Here is a 14,478-nt window from a genome sequence, read left to right as displayed (position 1 = left end):
ACACAAGGTAAATGGGTCAATAGGAAAATGACTAGGTACAACATATGATTATGAATTATAATATATTTTGTGATTTAATTAGAGTATATTTATCAAGATCTGGGCCCGTGTGGAATATTAAATGTTTCTAGCAGTCAATGGTCTTCAAGAAACACAGTATCCACTTGTATGGATCATGAAAACAAGGCTTGCTAAGCAGAGGAACAAATCCAGAAATTGAATGTGGGACCGATTGTTTTGGACTTCTGATTGGTAAAATATAGCCAACTTTTATACTCAGCAGGAAAAATGTGTTATGATGAGGAAACAAGTACCTTTTAAATTAATATGTTAACGGAAACTACAGGAGGCCATTATTCAGCCTCAAGTCCCTCATAACAGCAGATAGAAGGGTTTGAGTCGAGACAAGTGGTTGGAACAACCCCTTCTTGTCTAATCAATGGGGTCTCCGCAGTAGTGTAGTTTGTTTTAAGGTAGCAGGGGCTGGATCAGAGGTGGAAAACGTTCTCCTTTATCCAGTGGCATAAGAATGTTGGAGAATGTGAAAAGTGAAAGACTACAGACAACGAGCCACACCCTGACCACAGGCCAAAACCCTGAATGCCACCTGCCTCCAACCCCCTGGCCTTTGCAGTGACAAGATAGGAACCCGTAAAAAATAAGTATGGGGTCAGAAAAAGAGAAGAGGCTGCACTCAACATATGGAACTACACAGGGCTGATGAAGTAAGTTCTATGGTGCATATGGGGCTGAAATGAGAATATTGGTCTGTGGTGTGTAAATTAGACTGCACTCTACAATACGCACTATGCTTTATGTGGCTGCAGTGTGCATTATCAGGTTGCACTGCACATTGTGGAGTGTGCGTTATAGTGATGCATTGTGTATATTCTTCTACGCAACAAAAATGGGACTGCATTGAACATGTGGGGAGCACTGAAAAAGTAAGGCAATGCACAGAAAGAGGCTATGATGTATGTATGAGATGCTACGGAATGCATGGCGCTGCACTGAGCATAGTGGTCTGCACTACATATTCAGGTGTGATCTAAGCATCTGATTCTGCAACAAGAGTATGTGCCTGGCACTGCTCATCACCGGCCTGCACTGGACATTAACCCCTTTGGTGCTAATGACGGCTCCCGGTTGTCATCAGTTACGGTGGGCGTGTGCTGATGATGGCCGGGAGCCGTCATGACCACGCCCGCGATAGGAATGTGCCGCACAGGCGCTGAATTCCGGCAGCAGCCAGGGGGTTATAGGCCCACAATAGGCGGAGCTTCATTGGGCATCCTAGTACATACCTGAACGTTTGATACTGTACCTGTCCGTATGAAGTTCTTCCTGTCATGCTGAGAATGTGCATCGTTTCTGAAGCTCTGCCTGGGCATTTGAGGCTGTACTTGAAGATGTGACTGGGCGTCTGAGGGTTTGAGTCAGACAAAGAGCTATTGGCTGGTTTGGGCTGGATCACATAACATTTCTTACTAGCGCTGTTATCTGTCCTCTGTGTTGGATAAGACAGTGCCTGGTGCAAATACCTGTTTGTCACTAGAACTTTAAATGGATGTGCTGCTTTTGGCTAGAAATGTAGCAGCATTTGTTGACATCTCTAAGGTGAATGTTGAGCACAGTGGACTTCCACTCAATAATACAACACAAAGCAAAATATCAGAACTCAAACATAACAGAAACAACAAAAATGCACATTCTTGTCACACATTGCCACCTCCGCAAAGTTCTAATATTACGAGATAATAACCATTTACCAGTGTCTAGAGGGGTAAAATACCGCTGCTCCAGCTCGTCAGCTGTTTAAGACACCAAATAAGAACACATCACTGGGAGAGACCAGTCTTAAACCAGCACTTCTAGTGTTCACTTCATATTGTATTGTATTGTATTGTATTGTAATTGCATTTATATAGCGCTTACTACCCCTGACGAGGCGTCGAAGCGCTTTTTCGGCGAGTAGCACGCTACTCCGGGACCCATAGAGGATTAGTGTTGAATTAGTATAGTGAAACATGCAAGTACATTTTAAGTGGTATCTTGGCCAGTGACTGGTTTTACCTGTGCAGCTGAATCTGCATAAAATAAGATCTTAAGCTTCAGTGATGCAGACACTTTTCACCAGGGCTTGCAGAAGAATGAGGATACACGTTTTCCGGAAGCAACTACGTCTAATTGGCTGACGTTGGTTCACGAGTTTAAATTGGAAATGCATGTGCCTCAGCAAATAATTCGCAAGTAATGTAATTAAATGGGCATTTTAGAAGAGCTTTAAACCTTGCCAAACTAAAATGAGTGCTCCATCAATTTACGAAGAAATAGAGTTAACGAGCTAAAATTACTTTTGAGCACTTTAAGACCTCCCTTGTATAAAATTAGTTTAATCATTAAGGGAAGACAATAATCTTGTAAAACATTTGAAAATTACGAAATACTCAAGAAGATTTGCTTGAAGCTACTGGCGCCTTATTTCATGACTATAAACATATGTTTGCAACGGGATCTGGTACTAGTTTGAGCAACTGTCCTGAGCACACACATCCATGGACTACATTTGATAAGAATTTGGATTTAGTGACATGCAACTACTGGAGTTTCTATGTTGAAAAATTATCTTATACGGAGGTTGTGGCCCAGATATGTCAATTTATTAGGACTGCTTGACATGATAGTGCAAAATAAAACTTAGGGCCATTTGTACAAAACCTTTTTTTAGGCCACTGTCTACGGTTAAAAAACTCAACTTCAACGTTTCCTTATTTTTAAACGCATCCCATTTTCCTTTAAGGAAAATGGGCTATATTTAAAAACAAAAAATGTTTTGTTAAAAATCACTCACAGACCCGGTGGGCTGCTGACCCCAGCAATTGTGACCTACTTCATTAATATTCATGAAGTAAGTCTATTTGCAACCCCATTAGAAATCGCTAAATGAAACTCAATGGGGAGTCACAGAAAACCGCAATTGGCCCTAAGTGGCAAGGGAAGGCTTTTACTGCACTTTAAATAAAATGCTGAAAAATAAGACAGCAAGGTTTCAAATTAACAACTAACAAGGAAGTCTATTCCTCCAGTTCCTCTGGAAGGATCAGACCATCGAATGGAACATTGTGTAGCCCATCCTGGGAGATTTCCAAAGCAGCTGAATTTCTGGTGGGTGCAGAGCCACACCAGAATTACCAAAAACCTTACCCCCATTCATTCAACGAAGAATGACTTGTGGCTTTCTTGGTAAACCAGAGCCCAGGTAAACGTGTTCAACCAATCCTACCCTACAGGAGGTTGCAAATAAAGTGGGGCAACAGAGGCTTTCATAGTTGGGTCATGGCATCCTTTCCAGCTCTGAAAGCAAACCCCAAACATGCAATTCCCCTCTCCCCCTGGAGTAGAAGAATGGCCAGTGCGGAGCTGAACGCTCATACTGACCATTGTGCAACACCAATCTGTTCTGATGCAGGACAGTCAATCAGAGGGGGACCACCAGCATTCTTGCACCGATTCTGTGGTCCAGAATGGAGCATCTGGCGAACAGTGCAGTGGAATTTAGGTACGTATTGTGAACATGAAATGTTATGAATGCCATTTATGAGATGGACAGAGTGGAATACAGCCAATTCCAGATGTTCAGCATCTGCAGAGATGCTATCTCCTCCTAGGCATGATAGGCTTGTATAGGTTTCCACTGATAAAAAGACCACACATTTAGGTCAGATTTACAAAATAAACCACAATAACAGACTAGGGATTGTGCGTGATTCTGGAGAAATCAATATTTAAAGGAAACGTGTTCCGGAGAAACCTTCTCTACAAATGTATTTCCTTGATTTTTTTCAAATGGATAGTATTTGAAAGATGCCAAATCTTTTCTTATGTGTCGTGAACACACTGCAGTCTGTTTTCATCCATGATATAGGATATTTTCTCCACTCCCTGTATACCCTTGTACCTCTACCCCTTCCTTACAATACTATGGCAACCCCTATCCTATACCCTAATGCCCTTACACCAACCTACACCCAATAGCTCTACAATATCTACACCCATCTTTCTCCCCACCTCACCATTAGTACCTCTTCACCCTGCTTATGTCCTAGTGCCTCTACAATTAGCCATACCCTAGTACATTTACCCTTCCCCAGAACTCATATCTCTTTTTTCCCCATTTTACCACCCCCCTTTTCTCCTTCTTATTTTTTTTCTTGCTCCTCTTACCCTTTTCTTGATGCTTGACTTAGTTGAATTTCTTCACTTTTCCTCAGGAAACAACAGATTTTACTTGGAATGCTCAGAGATGTTGTTTTACCAGCCTGGTGTCGTCAGGCCAGGGTACTACGTTTTGGATTTTCCAGACTGAGAAAAGATAGGCACCAAACGTGTTTGCACCAATACACTATTTCTTCAGATTCTATTTTATGATTTTCCCAGCTCCTAAAGGTTGCAAAGACTAACTTACATTTCCAAAGGTGAATTTCTTTGCGTTATCTGCTGTTCTGGATGTTGTGGGCTAAGCCCTCGACGGCTATACTAGCCCGCCTTGCCCTGCCGGAGTGTTTCATCCTTTAAAGGCTGCACACAACAGCAGGAAAAGGAAGTGACCCAGGAGAGGAGAGAACTTCAGCTACTATGCTTTTTAAATTTGTCCCACTCTAAGCTTTTGGCACCAAAACTGATGGCTTCAGTTGGACTTCGGATTCATGGTACCCAGCTTCGAGGGACAATCCACAGCTTCACATCCTGCCTTGACTCACTGGAGGATTTGGACCTCCAGGAAAACAAATTGAAGTAGAAACCTAAACATCTTGATCTGTGCAACCTGCTATGATGACATCCACTCTATAACCATCAGTCTCTAAACACAACTGCAAGCATATGCAGCTTCTTATGTCTTTAAGATTTCATTTCTCTAGTTTCCTTAATCAGATTTGGGTGTTATTTATCTAATTAAAATAGCCTTCTTTTTATTTAATTGATTTTGGTAGGTTATTGGTTCATTTCCTGACTTTAAAGTTGGTTTGGTGCTGCTTAAATGCTTGATACATATTTCTCTTGCTAAAGCCTGATGATTTGTGCCATTGCTACTATGGGTTAAGGTCAGGTTTTTTTCATTAAAACTGTGCTTTGACCTAGCAAAAAACTAGGGGCATATTACCAAGGCCGAAAAGCGGAGTTAATTTCATCGCCTTATCAGCAAAGACACGCTATTGTGTGTTTTGCTGATTTAGCGCCCCTTACAACAACGCCCAGCTTTGCAACTCTAATGAGATGGAAAGTGGGCGTTCCGTGCCAAAATAACTGCAGAAATGTCGCTAACCGACATTTCTCCAATTATGAAGCTGCACCCTAACAAGCAGAGCGATAAGAAAAGTAGCGCTAACCACAGTTAACGCTACTTTCCTAACGCCTGCTTGTGACTTGACTTAACCATGTGGAGGTGGGAGGTGGTACATGGCTAAGACCACCCTGCCCTATCAGCAAGGTTTAGCTGGTAGCAGTGTGTTTATCGCTGGATTTCCAGAGATAATCACACTGTTTTCCAGCCAACGCATGGATTCTTATCGCTTGGGAGATAAGCGTTGCTGATAGCACGCTATCTCCGCGATGGAATCCAGCGTTAGCCTGCGATAATTATCCTCGAGCTAAAAGCGCTGAGCGATAATTATCGCAGGAGATTGCTAATATGCCCCTAGGTTACCAATTTGGTGGAATGCCTCCTCTAAACTCATAGGGGCAGATTTACTAGCCCCTTGTGCCACCGGTGCATCATGTAGCGTGATGCACCGGCGGCGGAACCTGCTGAGTGATATTTACAAGAACACGTAAAACTACCCTGCATGGCTACACCTGTGCTTGTAAATATCACCCCTTTTAATGCAACACTTTGTGTATTAGGGGCGTGAGTACTGAATATCAAGGAGAGTGAATGTGGTATTGGCCCCTTTTTCTTCCTGACCAATCACACAAATTAAGTAAAGCCAGCATTCTACTTTTTTGTAACCACCAAAATCACCAGTGAGTTCCTTTTCAGTGCTTATCAGGCATCTCTGACAACAATCTTTTGCTGTCACAATTTAAGCTGCTTCCAGTAATCTCACGAAAACCAAAACCACTTTAGCAATCAAGGGGGATCCGGGGTCAAGGATACTAGTAGTGGACTGCTTCATTTGAGTTCAAAAGTGGATACAACTGAATTGTTTTTTATGATTGACTCAGGGATAAGAGGTTCTACTCCTGGGCTCTTGTCACACCTCCTATTAAATATTGGATTGGTTTTCATCGATGGATCCTGCCCCTTCTTCCTTGAAGAGCAGACAGTCTTGAAGTTCCATTTGATGTTGATCAGCCCTTCAAACTCCAAATCAACTATGATGCTAAAATCATATTCTGTCATTTGCTTTTGTTTTGTGTGCTGATATTACTACTTCCAAATTACATTGCCTTTGACATCGCTGTGGTTAAGTCATGCAATGACTTCAGTATGGGTATCTAAAATGAAATCCCAGCCACAGCACTAGCAGAACTTAAAGTAATGCCAAACCATGCAGCCCACATCATCTTTGACCTGAAACAATATGACTATATCATCTCCTACCTTGGAGTCTTTGCACTGGCTCTTGGTAAGCCATGGTTAGAATGCAAATGTCTTCTGCCTTGCACAGAAAGCCTGCGTGGTTGCAAAGCTAGTTACCCAACTAAGTTTCCATGGCGCGACTAAGTGATCAGATGCCTGAGGTTCACAGAGAGCAAACTGCAGATCCCTTCACTCACAATTGAATCCTTTGAAATTCAATCTCCATATCCCTGTGCCCCATCTATTATCGCCTATCGAATGGCCGCTTTCGTATTGCTGTCCAGCCTGTGGTAACTGAAACCAGGACCTGCATCCCATTTTGGGCATCATTACTGAAGCTGGTATGGGTGACGTGCACATATTTGACAGGGTATGAGAAACCATCACTTAACAACAAGAACAAAGCAGCATTTATATTGAGTTTTCCCACGTGTGAGAAATCCCACCAAAATATCTTGTTACCAGGGGAGAGCAAGCCTGGACCAATCAGGTCTGGTCTATAATTGGTCCTTCGTTTCATACAAGGCAGAACCAATACAGTAGGTAACTATGGCTCGGCACTCATCTGATTGTTGCATAACTTCAACAGTTACAAAGCCAGCCATCGGGATACCTATAGGCAGCCTGTTCTCTTAAATGCTGCATTCAAATACACTTGGTGGCATATTTATGAGCCCCTTGCGCCGCTGTAGCATCACTTTTTGCAACACTCCGCTAGGGGCAAATCACAATATCATATTTATTTGGTAATGCAAACCACTTTGCATGGCTTTAAATGGCCTCATAGATATGGAGTAAGGCAAGGCAGCACAAATCGCTGCTTTTCCTTCCTCTGTGCTAGGTAAGCGGTCCATGGGCGTTGTGGTGGGTGTTCCCACGCAACGCCCATGGGTTCTGGTGTTTTTCAGATTTACAAAACCATGTAAATCTAGGAATGTGCCAAAACCTTACACCTCCCCGTGGAGGCGCAATGAGGAGAAATAACTGTATTTCTCTTAATTGTTTCCTCTTTCCATGTGTGATGCACTGTGCAGCACACATGGAAAGAGGAAAAAGACTCCCAGGATCGTTTTTGTGCAGGAAGGTGAACAAAAACAATCCTGTCGACAGCACAGGCACCTTTGCACCGTGATGCAAGGGTGCCTGCGTTGGCTCTAGGCTACCGAAACAGCACCAAATCCCCATAAATGAGGCCCCTGTGTTTGGCAACAAGCGGTGTTTCTTATCATCATACCTTGAGTTAGCGTAGTATTTTATCAATGACTGGTCAACCAGAAAGGTATAGTTTCTGGCAATCTTATTCATACCTCCTGGATAGTAACTCTACAAGGGAGTACCCGAAAAGAGGACAATAATATTGGTACAAGAGTAAGAATTTTCATGCAAATGAAAGTATGGTAACATCAGAGTTCAAAGAGAATGTGAAGACACTTCCCCATGGCGCTAAATGACCTTTGTCCTGTGACCTTCTCTCGTTTGAACTGATTTAGGCCTTGCTTCAGAGGGTCTTCAGCCATCTACACTTTGCTTGAAATAAGCGCCAAGAAACCGCGTGGTAGTAGTGGGCTTTATAAATATTTTAATTTCAATTTCAATAAAATGTTGGCCAATCCTCCAACAAACCTACATGTGTTAAAGAGAAGTTCCCGGAAATTCCACAGCAACTTCTAGGTGCTGCTGAGATCATAAAATGATGGAAGGGAGGCTTGTGCCTCAGTGTCTTAAGAACAAGAACAAGAACTCCACAGCATCCAACCCTGCTAGGCAAAATGTGATAACTTAACCTCTTTGAGTCAGGATGTAGAGCTTTAGCAAGGGAAGGATAAGTATTTTGGGAGTGAGGTGGATGTGCAATGCCACAGCTCATTGATGGAGGGTTTAGGTGCGAGTGGGTGGAAGTGGGAGCTGATGTGTTGATGAGGTAACTTGCCAGAAGGAACTGGAATATTTTAAAGCCAGTCTTTTGTATTTCTCAGCAAATATCTTTGAAAAAATACAGTTTTCCCTACGGTTGCTGCGCAGGATGTGTGGCACTATATCTAAGTTTTGTTTTATTGTCATTTGTAACGCAGTTTATGTCACTCTTAGCTCACTGTAAGCGACGGAGGAGAGGAGGAGGAGGAATAGAGCCGGTGAGGGAAAGGAGAAACGAAGAAGGAAGTGAGCGCGAAGCCTTTTGGATAGAATGGTCTTTCCCAAAATTCTAGCAACTTAACGCCTTAACTGTGGCCGTTATTTCGGCGCAGTGTGGGCGTTCTAAAAGGTGGGCGGGGCCGCGTCGGCCAACGGCCGACGACAGCACGCAACGGGTTAATGGAACTGGTGGTGGTTTGTTGGTACTCAGCATTTGGCGTACGACTGGCGGAAGCGAGGCACGTATCACCAGCAGAAGCGAGGGAGCTAGAGAGGAAAAGCCTATCCTATATTTCCTCATGGACCAATGGTGGATTAGAATATACCACCCAAGGAAGAAACTGACAGGCCTGGCAGAAGGAGAAGAAAGTCAGGCATCGTATGCCAACATTTCCCTCTGAACACAAAGGGGAGATGGTGGGGAATGTTGGATTGATGAGGAAAAATCATGGAAGGATTATTCTCAGTATAGGAGCGTAACAGAACTATGAGGACTCATTGGTCACCGGTCTAAGAGAGTGGGCAGCTCCAAGCAGTGACCCCTGCTTAGACACACCAATGGCAGTTCCTACTGGCTTAGACATGCAGTGACCCCTGCTTGAACACACAAAGGGCAGTTACTACTGGTCTAGGCTGGAGACCAAAGAGTGTCCAATGGTGTTGTGACAGGCAGAGAAATAGACATAACTCTGGGCCAAATTGACCTTTTGTAGCATAGTTCTGCATGTGTGCGTAACATCATCCTGCAATCTATCCTTGGGACAGAACACTGTGCCAACTGCACACTTGTTTGTAAGAAACAGAAAGCAAATTGCTTTTGATAATGTCAAGAACTTAATGTCTGCCAAGTAATATCACATTTCTAAAAAGCAAATTTGAAGAAAGATCTTTGCATTGAAGCCTTTTCTTTCAGAGAAGCACCATTGTAGAATAGATGGAACAATATGAGCAATCACAAGCTGGAGCCTAAATGGATGTTTGCTAATTGCCTTGGCAGAAGAGTATGGATGAGCCAGTCATTAATACGCGGTTCTTCCTGCTGCGCCGTCCTTGCTGTATTATTATATTTCTAAAGGCGTGTCCCATGAGTTTCAATGGGACAGAATATCGAAAATAAAATATCAACAGGTGAGAAAGTCTAGATTTCCTATACCTAACTCCACATATATGTACCTATGCAGTACATATATCTTCAAGGTACGTAGATGTGGAATTAGGTATCGTAAATTTACTCTTCCCTGTATGGACTTACCTTTCAATATTTTGTCCCTCAATATCAGTGTGCCACGATATCGTTGGTGTCGATATTCAGTTGTACAATATTTTGTGTTGTATTTCTTTATTGCGTATTCAAACAATTTAAACAGTTTGACATAGAAATCAAATTGGAGCGAACATACATCGTTCTAGGGTATATATCCATAATCATTACAAACATGGGATGTGTCTCCAGTGGGAAACAACCTTTACAACGCAGTCATTACATCACATGACCTTTACATAGCAGTCATTACATCACAACATCCTTTACATCGCATTTCATTACAACGCAGCCATTACATCGCATGCCACTACAACGCATGTCATTACAATGCATGTCACTACAACACAGGCATTACATCGCAAGTCATTAAAATGCATACCAGTACAACGCAAAGCACCCTTACACTATCCAACACTTAGCCTACTGTTGCACTCACTAGAGTTAGAAAAGTAATTTTTACCCCTACACTATCCAACACTTACCCTACTGTTGCACTCACTGGAGTTAGAATAGTAATTATTACCTCTATACTATCCAACACTTACCATAAATGCGATGTAATGGTATGCATTGTAAAGGTATGCGTTGTGAAGCTATAATGGTATGCGTTGTAAAGGTAGTTTCTGAAAATTCAATGTATTGGAATGTGATGTAAAAGAATGTGTTGTAAGTGATGTTGTGATGTAAAAACTGCATTGGAAGGCATGCATAGTAAATGTATGCGTTGTAACGTCATACATTTGTCTCTAGTAAGTCTTGGCACATTAATCCTACGCATAACAGCCTCACGGCAATCTACAAATGGGGTAGTAACAGAGATAGGGGAGGATGTGGGGGGAAGCCCATAAACAAAGACAGGGGAGGGGTATGTGTATCTGCATACCTGCATAGGCCCGTTTGTTTGCCTCCTCCCCGACCGGGTTGGATGGGAAATGGTGTTTTCTCCAGGTTCGCACCCTACCTGTACAACATTTCTAAAAGAATGCGTTTGTGGAGGCTCATCCCAGCTTAAAGACTGTACTTCTACTGGAAAATACTGGGTCAGTTTGTGGTAGATTTCTAGAGACCAACAGAGGCTTACCCGGATAATCGCTTTTTGCGAAGCATCTGGCAGGAGGCCGCTTAGGACGTAGTCACTGGTTAGCACCATTCCACCGGTGCTGATGGGTGCTACCATGCTTCCTTCACCAACGCGCCATGTAACCCTTGTGGTGTGACTCCCGCACTCCAGATGTGTTCATAGTTCCATAGAAGTGATGTGCCCATATCTAAGTGGCACTAACATATGAAGAAATCAAACAAAGACGCTACTTAAAAAAAACTGAAGAACCCATTTGTTTTCTCTAATCATCTAGTGCTGATAATTAGTTAGTCTCTGGCATCAGAAACTCCGACCATCATTTCATGGAGCATGGACGTCATGTTGAGGTCACCAGGGGTCGAAGCTACGACCCCTGGCTTGCCCTCTGCTACCCCTAGCACTGCCTTACGGACTCATGCCTAAGAGGTGGCAAATTCAGTGCCAGGAACACAGGGACAGATGGGGCTCCACTCTCTTTGTTTTCTGCCCATTTTTTATTAAACTAACAGTGAATAAATAAACCATATTATTCACTAACAGTGTAATAAAAAAGGGAGTACAATAAGCTGGAATATGCCCTTCTATAGCAGCTGAGGTAAGTAAAAAATGCTTTGAAATGTATGCTGTGAGCGTGCTTGCGGGTAAGAATGTGTTCATGTATGAGAGAGTGTATATGTGTGAATTTGTGTGTATGTGTGAGTAAAAGCGTAGGTCAAAGGGTGTGTGATGTCACTTCTGCTACCCCTGGCATTTCGGTGAATTGACGTCCATGCTTAAAAGTAGTACAGGGGTGTTTTTAGGTTTCAGGGCAGGGTTTGGGTTTTGGGGTACAGGGGTGTTTTTAGGTTTCAGGGCAGGGTTTGGGTTTTGGGGTACAGGGGTGTTTTTAGGTTTCAGGGTAGGGTTTGGGTTTTGGGGTACAGGGGTGTTTTTAGGTTTCAGGGCAGGGTTTGGGTTTTGGGGTACAGGGGTGTTTTTAGGTTTCAGGGCAGGGTTTGGGTTTGGGGTACAGGGGTGTTTTTAGGTTTCAGGGCAGGGTTTGGGTTTTGGGGTACAGGGGTGTTTTTAGGTTTCAGGGTAGGGTTTGGGTTTTGGGGTACAGGGGTGTTTTTAGGTTTCAGGGTAGGGTTTGGGTTTTGGGGTACAGGGGTGTTTTTAGGTTTCATGGTAGGGTTTGGGTTTTGGGGTACAGGGGTGTTTTTAGGTTTCAGGGTAGGGTTTGGGTTTTGGGGTACAGGGGTGTTTTTAGGTTTCAGGGTAGGGTTTGGGTTTTGGGGTACAGGGGTGTTTTTAGGTTTCAGGGCAGGGTTTGGGTTTTGGGGTACAGGGGTGTTTTTAGGTTTCAGGGTAGGGTTTGGGTTTTGGGGTACAGGGGTGTTTTTAGGTTAAATTAAATTAATTATATTATATTAATTACATTTCTTAATTAAAATAATTAAATTAAATAAATTATTTTAATTAATTTAATTTAATTACAATTAAAAAAATATTTAAATTAAATTAATTTCATTATATTAATTAAATAAAATTAATTACAATTTTTATTAAAATTAATTTAAATAAATAGATTTAAATTTATTAAATAAAATTAATTACTATTTTAAAATGTATTTTAATTCTATTAATTAAATTAAATTAATTAAATTAACTTAATTACATTTTTTATACTTACCTATACTTACGATGTAATGCCATGCGTTGTAATAGCATCTGCTATGTAATGCCATGCGTTGTAATGGCATCCGATGTAATGGATCCTGCGTTGTAAAAATTCCGATGTAACGGAATGCGTTGTAAAAAACCGCGATGTAGTGACACCAATCCGGTCTTTTCTCTCCAGAACACGTTGTCTTTGGTAAAGGTTTGGGTTTTGGGGTACAGGGGTGTTTTTAGGTTTCAGGGCAGGGTTTGGGTTTTGGGGTACAGGGGTGTTTTTAGGTTTCAGGGTAGGGTTTGGGTTTTGGGGTACAGGGGTGTTTTTAGGTTTCAGGGCAGGGTTTGGGTTTTGGGGTACAGGGGTGTTTTTAGGTTTCAGGGCAGGTTTTGGGTTTGGGGTACAGGGGTGTTTTTAGGTTTCAGGGCAGGTTTTGGGTTTTGGGGTACAGGGGTGTTTTTAGGTTTCAGGGTAGGGTTTGGGTTTTGGGGTACAGGGGTGTTTTTAGGTTTCAGGGTAGGGTTTGGGTTTTGGGGTACAGGGGTGTTTTTAGGTTTCAGGGTAGGGTTTGGGTTTTGGGGTACAGGGGTGTTTTTAGGTTTCATGGTAGGGTTTGGGTTTTGGGGTACAGGGGTGTTTTTAGGTTTCAGGGTAGGGTTTGGGTTTTGGGGTACAGGGGTGTTTTTAGGTTTCAGGGTAGGGTTTGGGTTTTGGGGTACAGGGGTGTTTTTAGGTTTCAGGGCAGGGTTTGGGTTTTGGGGTACAGGGGTGTTTTTAGGTTTCAGGGTAGGGTTTAGGTTTTGGGGTACAGGGGTGTTTTTAGGTTTCAGGGCAGGGTTTGGGTTTTGGGGTACAGGGGTGTTTTTAGGTTTCAGGGTAGGGTTTGGGTTTTGGGGTACAGGGGTGTTTTTAGGTTAAATTAAATTAATTATATTATATTAATTACATTTCTTAATTAAAATAATTAAATTAAATACATTATTTTAATTAATTTAATTTAATTACAATTAAAAAAATATTTAAATTAAATTAATTTCATTATATTAATTAAATAAAATTAATTACAATTTTTATTAAAATTAATTTAAATAAATAGATTTAAATTTATTAAATAAAATTAATTACTATTTTAAAATGTATTTTAATTCTATTAATTAAATTAAATTAATTAAATTAACTTAATTAAATTTTTTATACTTACCTATACTTACGATGTAATGCCATGCGTTGTAATAGCATCTGCTATGTAATGCCATGCGTTGTAATGGCATCCGATGTAATGGATCCTGCGTTGTAAAAATTCCGATGTAACGGAATGCGTTGTAAAAAACCGCGATGTAGTGACACCAATCCGGTCTTTTCTCTCCAGAACACGTTGTCTTTGGTAAAGGGGTGTCTGCCCCTTAGGATTTGGAACGGGCTATACCCTGTTGATGTGGGGGTAATCCGGTAGGCCCATATCATATTCATGATTTCCTTTTCCCAGTCCTTGCCTTTCAGGATGGCCACTTGGATGGAACCCATGATGACTCGATTGAATCTTTCCACCTGTCCATTGCTCACTGGGTGGTATACAGAAGTGTGTTTGGTTTTGATCCCATTTCTTTCAGCATACTTATACCATTTATCGGAAGTAAATTGTGGACCATTGTCACTCAAGATTGTTCTCGGGGTCCCTTCTCTTAGGAAAACCGATGTGAGGAATTTTATCACTGTTTCAGAGTCCATTTCTTCTTGGATGTGTACTTCCGGCCACTTCGAGTATT

This window comes from Lissotriton helveticus, chromosome 2_1 (assembly GCF_964261635.1).
Source record: "Lissotriton helveticus chromosome 2_1, aLisHel1.1, whole genome shotgun sequence".
Classification (NCBI taxonomy): Eukaryota; Metazoa; Chordata; class Amphibia; order Caudata; family Salamandridae; genus Lissotriton; species Lissotriton helveticus.
Note: the sequence above shows the minus strand (reverse complement) of the source record.